Source organism: Callithrix jacchus, chromosome 2, assembly GCF_049354715.1.
Source record: "Callithrix jacchus isolate 240 chromosome 2, calJac240_pri, whole genome shotgun sequence".
Lineage (NCBI taxonomy): Eukaryota > Metazoa > Chordata > Mammalia > Primates > Cebidae > Callithrix > Callithrix jacchus.
Genome location: NC_133503.1, coordinates 123,804,273 through 123,818,336, shown reverse-complemented (window position 1 = coordinate 123,818,336; position 14,064 = coordinate 123,804,273). Strand labels below are relative to the sequence as shown.

The 14,064-nt window shown below is 35.3% G+C and overlaps 1 long non-coding RNA gene across 1 annotated transcript; it reads right to left on the bottom strand.

Annotated features, from left to right (window-relative positions):
- Positions 1 to 416: 416 nt before the first annotated feature.
- LOC118151476 (uncharacterized) lies at positions 417 to 9,808 on the bottom strand. Its single transcript, XR_004739819.3, has 3 exons — positions 9,653 to 9,808; positions 8,696 to 8,932; positions 417 to 1,480 (listed from the first exon to the last, which is right to left on the bottom strand). It is a non-coding gene; the product is annotated as an uncharacterized LOC118151476 (long non-coding RNA).
- Between the last annotated feature and the right edge of the window lie 4,256 nt (positions 9,809 to 14,064).

Genomic DNA, 14,064 nt, shown 5'->3' with positions numbered 1-14,064 from the left:
ACTCCAGCCTGGGTGACAGAGCAAGACTCCATCTCAAAAATAAGTAAATAAACAAATAAAGTGAGAGAAATACTTCATTTCCCTCAAACTCTTAGTGGCCATTGTGACATTATTAACTGGCCTAATTTAATACTGTTGTGTCTCAGGGAATAGGGAGACCTGAGGACAGAAACAAATGTAAAACAGCTGATTAGTAGAATCATCAGAATATATACATTTGTAGATTAAGTTTGATAAAGAATTTTTACAGTTTAAGTTCTATGGAGAACATTTATAGATTAAGTTCTATTAAGATGGGTGCAGTTCACAGTGTCCCAAAACATTTGAAATATAATAGTAATATCAAAGATTACTAATCACAAAATACCAAAACAGATATACAAATAATAAAAAAGCTTGAAATATTGTGAGAATTACTAAAATATGACATAGACAATAAGTGAGTACATACTAATGGAAAAATTATGCCTATAGACTTGCTCGATGCAGGGTTGCCACAGACCTTTAATCTGGGGAAAAAATGCAGTATCTGCAAAGCACAGGAGAGCAAAGCACAATAAAATGAGGCATGTCTGAACAAAATCAGTACAGGGCAATATAAAGAAAAAAAATCAAAAACAAAAAGAAACACAGCAGAGAAAAAGGAGAAAAAATCAAACAGAAAAAAGTAATTCTTATAATACATGCATTAAATCAAACTGTGAAGCTGTAATAACTAAAACAGGAGGTAGTGATATGAGTAGACAGATGGAGGAACAGATTAGTAAATTCAGAAGCTGACCCAAATACACATGTGAATTTAGTATATGGCAAAGATGTCATTTCAAGGCAGCATGAAAAAGAGGTACTGTTTAATAAATGGTATTAAAGCAGCTAGGTGAACATCCAAAAATGTTTACATCAAATCCATACTCCACCCCATGCACCAAGACAAATTTTAAATAGAACAAAAGTTTCAAATCTTACCAAACATTGCTAAAAACAAAACTTCATAATGTGTACGTACTTCCATCACTAGCCATCTATAAGGATATTTGATGTCACAGCAATTGATGTTTTCAACATTTTTAATGTTTGCAAATCAAATGAGTAGAATATGGCACCTTGTTTTACACTTGCATTTCTCTGGTTACTGCACTTTAAACATATTTTAATGTGTTTATTGACCATCTGAATTCCCTCTTTTGTGAATTTGCCTGTTTGAATCTTTGTCTACTTTTTTATTTGTTTGTTTGTCTTTTTCATATTTATTATTTTAAGATTTCTTTTTACTTTCTAGAAAACAATCCAGGTTTGCTCTGTGTGAGGCAATTATTTTCTTCTGTATCATTGCTTATCTTTTAATTGTATAGATAATATCTTCTGATGTACACCTGTTTTAAATTTCAATGGAGTCAAGTTGTCATTCTTTTCCTTTGTGATTTTGTGTGTGTGTGTCTTGTCAAAGAGGACTTCCTGACTTCAGGGTCAAAATGATATTCTGTATTTTATTCAGAAAAGGAGAGGAGAAAAGAGAGGAGAAGGAGAAAGAAAACAAATATTTAATTTTTATTATATGTATTTGATTCCTATAGTATAGTAAAGCATATAAGAAAAATAAAAGACAAATGACAAACTAAGGGTAATATCTGTCATGTATATCACAGACCAATCTTTAAAATATAAAAACAATGCTAGAAAGCCACAAGAATATATCACAGTGCAAAAGATAATTGTCAAAATACATTATCAGTTGACAATAATAGAACTGTTGATAGAAAATGAAATACAAAAGAAACTTAATTGCATAATAACAGAAATACTAACTTAAAATAAGCTATAAGTCTGTTTCATCTAATAGAGTAACAAAAACCCTTAAATTTTGACAACAGCCCATCGACAAGGCAATGGAAAAACATACTTTCAATTATTGCTGGTGAGAATATAAATTGGCACAAGGCCTATGGAAGGCAATTTGAAATTTTTTTCTGAATTACAAATATATACAACTGTTTACTCAGCAGCTCTATTTCTGACAATGTATATTAAACTTACACATATGAAAATAAACAATATTATTCATTGCAGTACTGTGAGAGCAAAAAATTGGACTATTTTAAATTGTCAACAGAGATCTGATTAGAAAAAGTATATCTGTACAACAGCATGCTATGCAGCTGTAAAAAAGAATGAGGAAGCTTTCCATATACTGATACATGAAGATCTGTGAAATGCATTTTATGTTTTTTGTTTGGGGTTTTTAAATGAAAGTTATATATATTCAAGATTTACAATGTGGTGTTTTGATATACATAGTGAGCTGATTACTACAGTTAAGCTAATTAATATATCCATCTTTTCATGTGGTTTTCTTTTCTCTGTGTGTAGGAGAGTGGCAAGAACATTAAAGATCTGCTGTCTTAGCACATTTCAAGCATACAATATAGTATTATTAACTATTATCATCATGCTGTGGGCTGCAGCATTATTCACAATAACCAAGATATGAATAAATTATTACACACACACATGCACAACACACACATAAAGTGGAATATTATTCAGCCTTAAAAAAGAAAGCCTGCCATTTGCAACAACAGGGATGAACCTGTGGAACATTATGCTAAGTGAAATAAGCCCACACAGTAAAATACTGCATGATCTCACTTACAGGTAGAATCATAAAAAGTTGAATTTATAGAAACAGAGTTGAATGCTGGTTACCAGGGATGGAGAAGTGGGGGAAAGGGGGAGGCCCTGGTCAAGGGACACAAAGTTTCAGTTGTATAGGATGAATAAATTCTGGAGGTCTACCGTCCAGCATGATAACTCTAGTTGATAATACTGGGATGATACTAGTTGATAAATGGGACCTGTATTGTAAATTTAACATAACAACTTGTGGAAAAAAATGGGTAGGAGACAGAGTTTTGTGCAAAGCCAGGAAAGATAAGAATATATCACTTATTTGCTTGCATTTCCCTAAAGAAACTCTTGGAGAATACAAAACAAGCTAATTACAGTGGTTACCGATGTATGAATAAGGGGCAGGAGGTAAATGAGGAAAAAGAGAACAAGGAAAGCGAGGCTTTGCAGACTACACATATTTACATTTTAAAAAATTTTTGAAGCATGATTGTATTGCCTATCCAATGTATTTAATTTAAAAATAAATTTATATTAAAACAACTAAACTCAATGATATTAATTTAATTCAAAAAATAGAAGACAAACAATAAAGGTGACACCTTTGGCTATCTTTCTCCATCTCAGAGTTTGAAAAATTGTAGATATTCAATGGAGAAGTGGTCCTCTGATTAAAGCATGATGCTATTTTTATGTGTCAAAACAAATTAAGTTTCCTATGATATTTCAGGACAGAAATTATAAATTAAAAATATATTTTTCTAAAGGATCTATAAAGGGATGAAACAATTTATGGTAAGCTGAAGCAATGAAGAGATTCCATGCAATACAAAAATGTCAACTTCAAATTAATCTGAAGATCACATATAAAGGGAAGAAAACAACTTTACCATTAAATGATCAACTGACAACATGAAGCAGAATATAGTGAAATGCATAGCATTTCATTATCACATCTATTTCTTGCAATTCAGAAAAACCATAAAGAATATCTTCCAAATCTTTAATTTAATGCATAACACTGTGACACATTTCTAAGGTAAATTTTAAAATGAGTTAGCCTCATGAGGCCAAGTGACATATTGTCACAGATTTAAAGGAAAATGCTGTCTCTGTTAAGATCTTATAATATATATAATAAAGAAACACACAGAATAAGGTTAGACAAATTTGAGAATTTTGTTATCACCTTAACATCATGGTGTTAATGCATATGTAACCACAAATATTTGAACTATTTCTTCCATTATATCAGATGACAAGAAAGGTGCCTGAAAATTGTCTTATTTGTTGAGGTAAATTAAATGATGTCAGATCAATGAATGATGTGCTTATCATTATAGAATCTAGATGTTCAGAGTATCATGGGCTAAAACAACATTTGTAATGGTGTGAAAATGAAATACGTCAACATTGAAAAGATTTATTTCCCTGAAAGGATTTATTTTTACAGTTACTCTTTTTCTGTTGGACTAGCTGGCTTATGATTCTTGTCTGCAGAAAAAGAACCTGAAAAAAATAACTGTCACTTTAATTAAGCACAACAAAGGTAGAAAAACAAAGGGAGCATTCAAAATGGATCAATGGGTGGTAGGAAAGTCATTCAGGAACATCCTTGTGTTTGTTAGTTCACCTATAACTTTAAGAACTAAGTCTTGTTCTCATAGAAGCACATACTTGGTGTACCAGAAGGAATGACCACAGGATGGGGCCAAAGGCGAAGACAGTTGAAAATGAGCTGAAAACCTTACTATAAAGGGAAAAAAGGAAAGTGACATTCTCAGGACATTTGACTACAGATCCTGTGGAAGTAATATCATTTAGTTTTTATTGACTTTTTCTTAAACTTTGGCATTTTTACATGGTTCTGTGGTACATGTGCAGAACGTGCAGAACATGCAGGTTTGTTACATAGGTATACATGTACCACAGTGGTTTGCTGCATCCATCACCCCGACATCTACATTAGGTATTTCTCCTAATACTATCCCTCCCCAGTCCTTCTACCCCATGCTATCTCACCCCTAGACCCTCACCCCCCAACAGGACCCAGTGTGTTATATTCCCCTCCCTGTGTCCATGTGTTCTTATTGTCAATACCCGCTTATGAAAGAGAACATGCGGTGTTTGGTTTTCTGTTCTTGTGTTAGTTTTCTGAGAATGAGATGGTTTCTAGCTTTATCCATGTTCCTGCAAAGGACATGAACTCATCCTTTTTATGGCTGCATAGTATTCCATGGTATATATGTGCCTCGTTTTCTTTATCCAGTCTATCATTAACAGGCATTTGGGTTGGTTCCAAGTCTTTGCTATTGTGAACAGTACCGCAATAAACATATGTGTACATGTGTCTTTATGATCTATAATAGAATGATTTATAATCCTTTGGATATATACCCAGTAATGGGATTGCTGGATCAAATGGTATTGCTATTTCTAGGTCCTTCAGGAATTGCCACACTGTCTTCCACAATGGTTGAATTACACTCCCACCAACAGTTTAAAAGCGTTCCTATTTCTCCATGTCCTCTCCGGCATCTGTTGTCTCCTGATTTTTTTAATGATCGCCATTCTAACTGGTATGAGATGGTATAGTATTTAATTTCAGCAGGTGAAGGGAGAGCAGGAATGTCAAACTCCTGGTGTCTCACTCAGCACAGGTCCTGTTCCATGAAGGATTTTGGCTTTGAAAGCTCTGTGGCTCCACCCAAGGTTGCAAGGATGTATGTCAACTGAGCAGAATGAGAGCAACAGGCCCAAGAATGGGAAAGGGTTATGACCACTAGCCCTGCTACTATATGTTCAGATAATTTTTATTCATCAAGAGAAGCTAAAAATTTATATCTCCTTTATTCTTGATATTTCAATGCTTTCTAAAAGTTGTTCACAGCCTGAGGATAGCTAGTTTGCAGCATCTGTGCTTTAATAGTAGTCACAGCTAATCCTTATGCAAAACTCCCTATAAACCGGGGGTCCTTCTAAGTATTTTACACATATAACCTCATTTCATTCTCCTAATAACCATTTGAGGTAAGACCTTTTTATCCCCATATTTAAGATGAGTAAACTGAGGCACAAACAAGTCTATAGTTTGCCCCAGGTGGCACAGCTGGCAAATGGCAGAGGTAGGACTTGAACCTAGAAAGTCTGCTCCAGAGTTCACACTCTCAAACACAAAGATGTTTCTATAAGAAAATTTCCCCTTCAAAGAGCTAGTTATAAATATTTGATCAACTGTAGAACTAAATCAGCTAATCCTAGCCCTATGCCTACTGATATATTTCAGGTAAACATTTTTCCAAAGTTATTTTTTAAATTTTCCAGAAATTAATGAACCACCAGTGTTTCTTTTTTTTTTTGAAACGGAGTTTCGCTCTTGTTACCCAGGCTGGAGTGCAATGGTGCCATCTCAGCTCACCGCAACCTCCGCCTCCTGGGTTCAGGCAATTCTCCTGCCTCAGCCTCCTGAGTAGCTGGGATTACAGGCACGCGCCACCATGCCCAGCTAATATTTGTATTTTTAGTAGAGACGGGGTTTCACCATGTTGATTAGGATGGTCTTGATCTGTTGACCTCATGATCCACCCGCCTCGGCCTCCCAAAGTGCTGGGATTACAGGCGTGAGCCACCGCACCCAGCCACCAGTGTTTCTAAAGGGCCCAATTTGAAAGAGAAGTTATTTTGGAAAACTGAAGTTTATTTTTATTGAGTATTTTCTAATCATAAAACATCATTTTGAAAAAAAAACACATTTTTTTGTGTTTTAGCTACCACATCTCATTTTGCTTTTGAATAATTTTTTATTGAGAAATAGTGAACTGAAACCAGAAGCCAACCTAAATAGTGATTTCTAAGTTTTATTTGAAAATTGAATTCATACTTTTTAAAGATTTTTTTTTTTTAGATAGGATCTCTCACTCAATCACCCAGGCTGGGTGCAGTGGCACAATCACTGCTCAGTGCAGCCTCTGCCTCCCAGGTTCAGACGATCCTCCTGCCTCAGCCTCCTCAGTAGCTAGGACTAGAGGCACACACAGCTACATCCAGCTAATTTTTTTTTCTTGTAGAAACAGGGTTTTGCCATGTTTCCCAGGCTGGTTGAACTTCTTAGATCAAGTTATCCACCAACCTCAGCCTCCCAAAGTGTTGAGATTACAAATGTGAGCCATCACACCTGGCCCATAAATACCTTTTCCAAAAACTAGTGGCTCATCTTATATTATACTTTAACTCTTCAAAATTTTGCACTTTATTATCTAATTTTATATTCATATCAATTTAAATTTAGTTAACTTAAATATGAAAACAAAGAGGCTAGAGACTGCCTACTCCTTGTGTGGAAAATAAGGAAGTGTCTGGTATGTACCATGTGGATGTGCTAGCACCTCACTATGTGTGGAAGCCTTTTAATTTATTTTAGTTTCACCTGAGAAGTCTGGTAGCTACTTCAGGAAATAGAATTACCAGATCATCCTTTGAGGAGAGTATAATGTAAAGTTGTCTCAAAACCTGCATTCAACGTGGCACTCAAAGTCACCAAGTCAGACTTCAACAATTCTAACTATTAACATCACTATCTCTGAGCATTTTCTTCCCATTCCTAAATTTTTAAAACAGAGATTGAGATCATTATCTCAAAAATGTTTATCATGAAGTTTAGATCATATGAAATACTGTATAATAATAGTATATTGCCTCAGACACATTTAATTGGGCACTAAAACGTTTGAGTATATTATTTTTAGTATCTAGTGACAATGGCTCATATAATGAAAATGATCATCATTGTGATTGTTCAAATTTATTTATAGAGGGCTCTGAGTAAATTCTGTTGATCTTTCTTAATACTATACAGGCCAGGCTAGTCTCTACATTTTGCAGTAGGAATTTAATTGTGTGCATTTGTGTGAGGTAATGCAGTACATGTAACGTATTTAATATTCTCTCTCTGTCTCTCTTTCTACACACACACACACACACACACACACACACACACACACATACACACACACACACATATATATAATACAAAAATGTCCACGTTATATTGGTAGATTTTTCAAAGTAAGTTTATAGTGAGCATTTTTCCCAATCTTTTATTTTCTGGCCTGGATGCTTTAAAACAGCCAAAAAATTAAATACAGTGTCCATGTTGCAATCTGGTTATCCTCTGTAAGGATAGACATCTATAATAACCTTAAAAGATTTTTAAAATTATACAAAATAGGTGAAATATTACACTAAAAGCAGTAACATTTCTTACCAGAAAAGCTTGATCTAACAGTTAAAAATGTCATTAGCCTTCGTGGAAGATAGGAATATGCTCTCTACTTCGCCAACAAAACATACAATATAAGTTTTCTTCTACAAAATAAGTTCATATTTTGAAAAGCCATACTTCTAGAGCTTTGATTTACATTTCTGATGGTGGCAATTAGGAAATTAGACTAAGGACATTAATGAATCTAAAGGATAGTCGTTTTGAGTCCAATAGGGATATGAAAGCAGTACCCTACCAAAAGATTAAACTAACTTCACATAAAGTTTCCAGTAGTCTAGAAGGTGACATCAACGTCTGAACAGTAATAGTAGTAGTGATTCTTTATTAAGCCTTACTAATTATGTGCTGCAAACTTTATATGCAGTTCATAACTTGCAGTGGAAGACAGCATTTGTATAGTGTAAGATAACCTGTTCATGACTGTCCTTGTCACAACAGTCTCTGTGTCCTCTGCAATTCCAGGATGAATATGAGTAACTGCAGTTGTGTGTTTTACACTAGTGCAAAAACATTAAAATTAATGAAAAGGCAAAACAATGTGCTTAATGAATCCCTCCCCTCAAAATTTAACACGTGTCATTTTTTAAAATGGTTAAGAAATAGGTTAACTTTCTGTACATCATAAAAATTTCTTTGGCTCAAGCCTCCGCTAGAAAACCTAAGACAAATCTCACTGGATAACACTGTCCTTCAACACATGCAAACCATGTGGTGACAAAGCAAAAATTTAAAAGCAGCACTATTTGAAAGTGACCCCAGTCAAGGCACCCGGACCCACCAGTTACTCACAAGTAGTTTGTTTCTTGCCCTTCCGGTGGTGTGCACTGTTTTCAGAAGGTTGACTGTTCAATCTCCAGTGGTATAAGCCTATTACATCATATCTACAAGTGTTACCCTGTAGATAACATGTATCTGCACCTTTCAGGGATGTTAATTGTAAGGAAGAAACCTAAAAAATTCCTTCTGATAGAATGACCCTCCATCAGGTCCAATTCTTTCCAAAGAAACCTCTCTTATAGAGAGTCCCTGTGTGGGGAAGAAACAACTACATTCAGTGTATGCAGAAGTATGATCCTCCATACTTACTCCAAAGGTCTACTTCTTCACTATTAAAGCTCCATCTGTGCCTGATATTGCCTATAAGGTCACCACTATCATCTCCAAATTCGGACTTTTGGCTCACTACAGCTCCAAATCCTCCTTAGAACAAGCAGGTATGATTCCCTGAAGTGCCACCATGAAAGAGTGTCAAAGCATTAATGTTCCTCACTAACATAAGATACTGGGGAGCATTATTAAATTCAAACACAGATGAACAACAAAAGGTAGTTCTCTGCCCCAGAATTTCTACTCCTTCCCTTACCCCATGCAATTTCAGCCAGTAAACAGCTTGGCTTGCTTTATACAACTAGGGTCTCGCTCTATTGCCCAGGCTGGAGTGCAATGGTGCAATCATAGCTCGCTGTAGCCTCAAACTCCTGGGTTCAAATGAGCCTCCCACCTCAGCCTCTCAAGTACTTAGAACTATAGACACATACCAGCATGCCCTGCTAATTTTTTAAAAAAAGCTTTTTTGTAGTGGCAGAGTCTCACTCTGTTGCCCAGGCTGGTCACATACTCCTGGTCTCATGCAATTCTCCTGCTCAGCCTCCCAAAGCACTGGGATTATAGGTGTGAGCTACTCCACCTGGCATAGCTGGACATATTTACTGCACAAATACTAAATATTTGAGTCACCCCTACTACCTTCTCCTATGACCTGGCTGATGCCAGCACTTAAGGGTAAGTGAGAAGTTTGAGGAAGTCATTGAAAACTCAGTAGACACTCAGGCCTTCAGCTGGTTTTTCTTCCAATTGAGCTGGATCCATGGAGACAGAGTGAACAGCACTGGACAGGAAGCCAAGCTTAGCTAGGTAGCACAGAGGTCTTAGATAAAGCAAACAAAGCAGGGCTTTGTGAGGTGACAAAAAGGAAATGAGCAAAGTCACACCCTAAGCCTATCCTCCAGGCAGTCCAGTGAGCAGGAAACAAAGCCACAAAACCAATGGCCCCAGTGTTGAGAATATACCATACAGGTGGTCAGAAGGAAGTTGAAGTTAAGTTCTGCCTTTTAACCCACTTCAATGTATTTTAATAGCCTATAGTTACGCTCTAAGAAAATAAGGGATGGGCTTTCTTTCTTTTAATCTTATATTCAACATCACATATTCATATATTGAAGCTCTTTTTAAAAATAACTTGAGTCTAATCTTACAAAGTGTTTTCTTATATTAACAAATAACAGTGCTATTTATTTTAGAATCTGAAAACAATAAAAGATAACTTAAAGATTTAGCATTCTGCCCAGAATCTCCTTGTCACTTAGCAAGGATAAACCCAAGCTTTCAGATGTTAAACATTTTGCCTATTCTCAAAATGCAGAGAGGCCACTGTTGAGAATGAGGACTATGATGGCATTTTAAACCAGAATACTTACTGAACACCTAATATTACCTAGACAATAAGGAAATCACATCTGATCTAAACACTAAGGATATTACTATCAATGTTGAGTAAGGCAAAGAAATAGAATATTTACAAACAATTAAAAATTAAATTATGAAATAAGATTTTTTGTCATAGACATTTGGAAAAAAGTTGAGTGTTTATATGTATGTGTGTGAACACGCACAGTCATGTACTGCATAACTTGACATTTTAGTCAAAAACAGACTGCATACACAACAATGCCCCATAAGATTATAGATATGAAAAATTCCTTTCCCCTAGTGACACTGTGCTATCAAAATGTTGTAGCACAACACATGACTCATGTGTTTGTCATGATGCTGGTATAAACAAACCTACTGTGCTGCCAGTCACATAATAGTATAGCACGTACAATATGGATCTTACATAACACCTGATGCTAAATGACTGTTATCAGTTTATGTATTTACTATGCTATACTTTTTATCATTACTTTAGAGTTTATTTCTTCTGCTTATTAAAAAATAAGCTTAAGTGGATAACAGCCTCTGGCTGATCCTTCAGAAGGAATGCCTTCCAGGAAAAGGCACTTAGAAATGCCTTCCAGGAAAAGGCATTCAGGAATGCCTTCCAAGAAAAGGCATTTAGGAATGCTTTCAGAAAAGGCATTTTTGTCATAAAAGAAAAATCTACGGGTCATATCATAGGAGATGACAGTTTCATGTGGGTTATTGTCCCTGAAGGCCTTCCAGGGGGCAACATGTGGAAGTGAAAAACAATATTTTCCACTAGCATAGGCCTAGGCCAAGACAGGAGTTTGTGTCTTTGTTTATAGAAAAATAGTTTTAAAATAAGACAAATTAAAAACAGAAAAACCATGTGGAGTAGGAGTGTCAAGATATAAAGGATATAAAGAAAATATTTTTGTGTGAACATTAGAGAGTGTATTTACATAAACCTAGATGGTATAACCTATACGCATCTAGGTTATATGGTATAGCCCATTGCTCCTAGGCTGCGCAATGTGTTTGTGTTTAAGTGTTATTATGAAATAGTCAAAAGGTTTAAAAACATTGAAAAGTTTATAAACTAAAAAAGCTACAGTGAGCTAAGGTTATTGAAGAAAGAAAACTTTTTAAATAAATGTACGGTAGCTTAAATGTACATTGTTTATGAAGTTTACAGTACTGTACAATAATGTCCAAAGCCTTCACATTCACTCACCACTCACTCCCTGACTCACCCAGAGCAACCTGCAGTCCTGCAAGCTCTGGTCATGGTAAGTGCCCCAGACAGGTGGACCACTTCTAAAACCATTTAGAGTATTTTCACTATGCCTTTTCTGTGTTTAGATACACACTTACTGTTGATTACCTATAGTACTGAATACTATAGTACTATATAATATACTAATATTTAGTACTATAGGTAATTGTAATACAGTCTATAATTGTAATATAGTATTCAGTATTATAGCTAATTATAATACAATAGTATTTGTGTATCTAAACATAGAAAAGGTACAGTAAAATGCTGTACCTTTTTATTAACATGCTGTACAGGTTTGTAGCCTAGGAGCAATTAGGCTATACCAGGTAGCCTAAGTGTGTATAGGCTATACCACCTAGGTTTATGTAAACACACTCTATAATGTTCACACAAAAATGAAATTTCCTAATAACTAATTTCTCAGAACATATTCCCCATTGTTAAGGGATATATGACTCTGTACTATACATATACAGTAAAGAACCATATGTATATAGTGCATATATATGTACTCGCTCTACAGTGCTTAACTGTATAGTCATATAGTACACAGTCATGCATCACTTGATGGGATACACAAACACACACACACACACACATATAATCATATGTATATACAGATGGCCCCCTGGTGATCATGATTTAACTTAAAATTTGTTGACTTTTTGATAATGCAAAAGCAATGTTTATTGAGTAGAAACTCTGCTTCGAGTACCCATACAGCCATTCTGATTTTCAGTTTCAAAACGGTATTCAATAAATTATATAAGATATTAGAATAGGTTTTGTGTTAGATTATTTTGCCCAACTGTAGACTAATATAAGTGTTCTGAGCACATTTATGGTAGGCTGAGCACATTTTTGATATGTTAGGTGTGTTAAATGGATCTTCCACTTACAATATTTTCAACGAAGGATAAATTTATTGGGATGCATCCCCATCATAAGTGAAGGAGCATCTGTATATAGGATTGAGTGTCTAGATACTGTTTCAGGAAGGATGCAGGAAGATCTAATTGGTGTGTAAGCAAAGAATAATAGCCAAGAAATCCTCAATCCCCGAAACAACCCATTCAAAGGAAGAGAAATAGGAATGAATATAGTATGCGTGAAGAGACAATGAGTGAAATTAATCTGAGCAAATGAGACTGCATATATTAGATAGCAATGAAAAATAAATCTATGTAGGTCAGGTAGTGTAAGTCTTATGTACATCGCCAAAAACTTGGAATTGATGTCAAGAGGACTTTATAGATTCTGTAAGAGGTGCTGACACAATGGAAGGCATGTTTTAGGATACTATGCAAGATAGGTTTGGAAAAGGATGACTTAAGCCATGCACATTAGCTATAAGGCTAAACTGATCATTCATACATGTTGTCATAAAGAACTGACTAATAGAACACTCGAAAAGGAAATGAAAGGGTAAATTTGAGCAACATTCAAAAAGGAGGAAACCTAAGTCCCAAATAGACTGGATATGGAAGAGAAAGACAAGATATCAAAAATGACTCCAACAATCCTTTATAAATAGGGATGCCTACAGAATACTACTAGAACCTACTGAGAGAAATGGCGAGGTTGGGAAATGTGGCTTTGGGTAAGGGTGGGGTGGCACTTCATTTTTTTATTTACTATAATTCAAAGCAATAACTATGAGCACTCAACACTTTCCTAAATTGCCATCAATGGGGGAAAAAAAAACATTTTTCTAGTTCTGAGGAGCTTTTAATATAGTTTGCCAAAAATGCAATGCAGACTGGTACATGAAAAGAAACAAAATTAAATGTGAAAACTGTGATAATGAATTAAATGCTGTTTTTTTAATCACTGATATAACTGAAAATAAAGGACTAAGACAGGAAATGGGGGCAGTGGATTAAAATGTCACAAATGGAAAGCAGGATGCTGAATCTTGAGTTATGCATTGAAAGATTAAAGATAGAGAAGGAAGAACTGAGGCGGAGCCAGCCATAGCAGAATCTGCTGAGCTATCACAATGGGCCATGTGGCTAGGGAAGCTACAGAAGTAAATGTGATCCTAAGTGAAAGGAACAAGCAGTGGAGAAAAGCCTGCCTTAAAGAGAAATTTGCAACACACTAGCCTAGAATCACAAACTAGGGAATAATCTTAAAAGAGGCAACCTTACAGTACTAATTTTCTTGTTTCCTAACACAAGTATTATACTGACAACGTGCTTGCTCTAGGCCTATTCTCCATAGAGATGGAGATCTTGTCAACACTTTCCGTCCTATTTTTAAAAAATAATTACTGTATTCAACACTTTCCCTTAAAAAATACCACTTGTTTGAATTGCTATAGAAAGTTGTACACTTAAGAAAAAATTTTAATAAACTATAAGCAGGTAGAATTCTACTTTGAAATCTACACAGTTCTCTGAGTGGGGTAAGAGGAGTG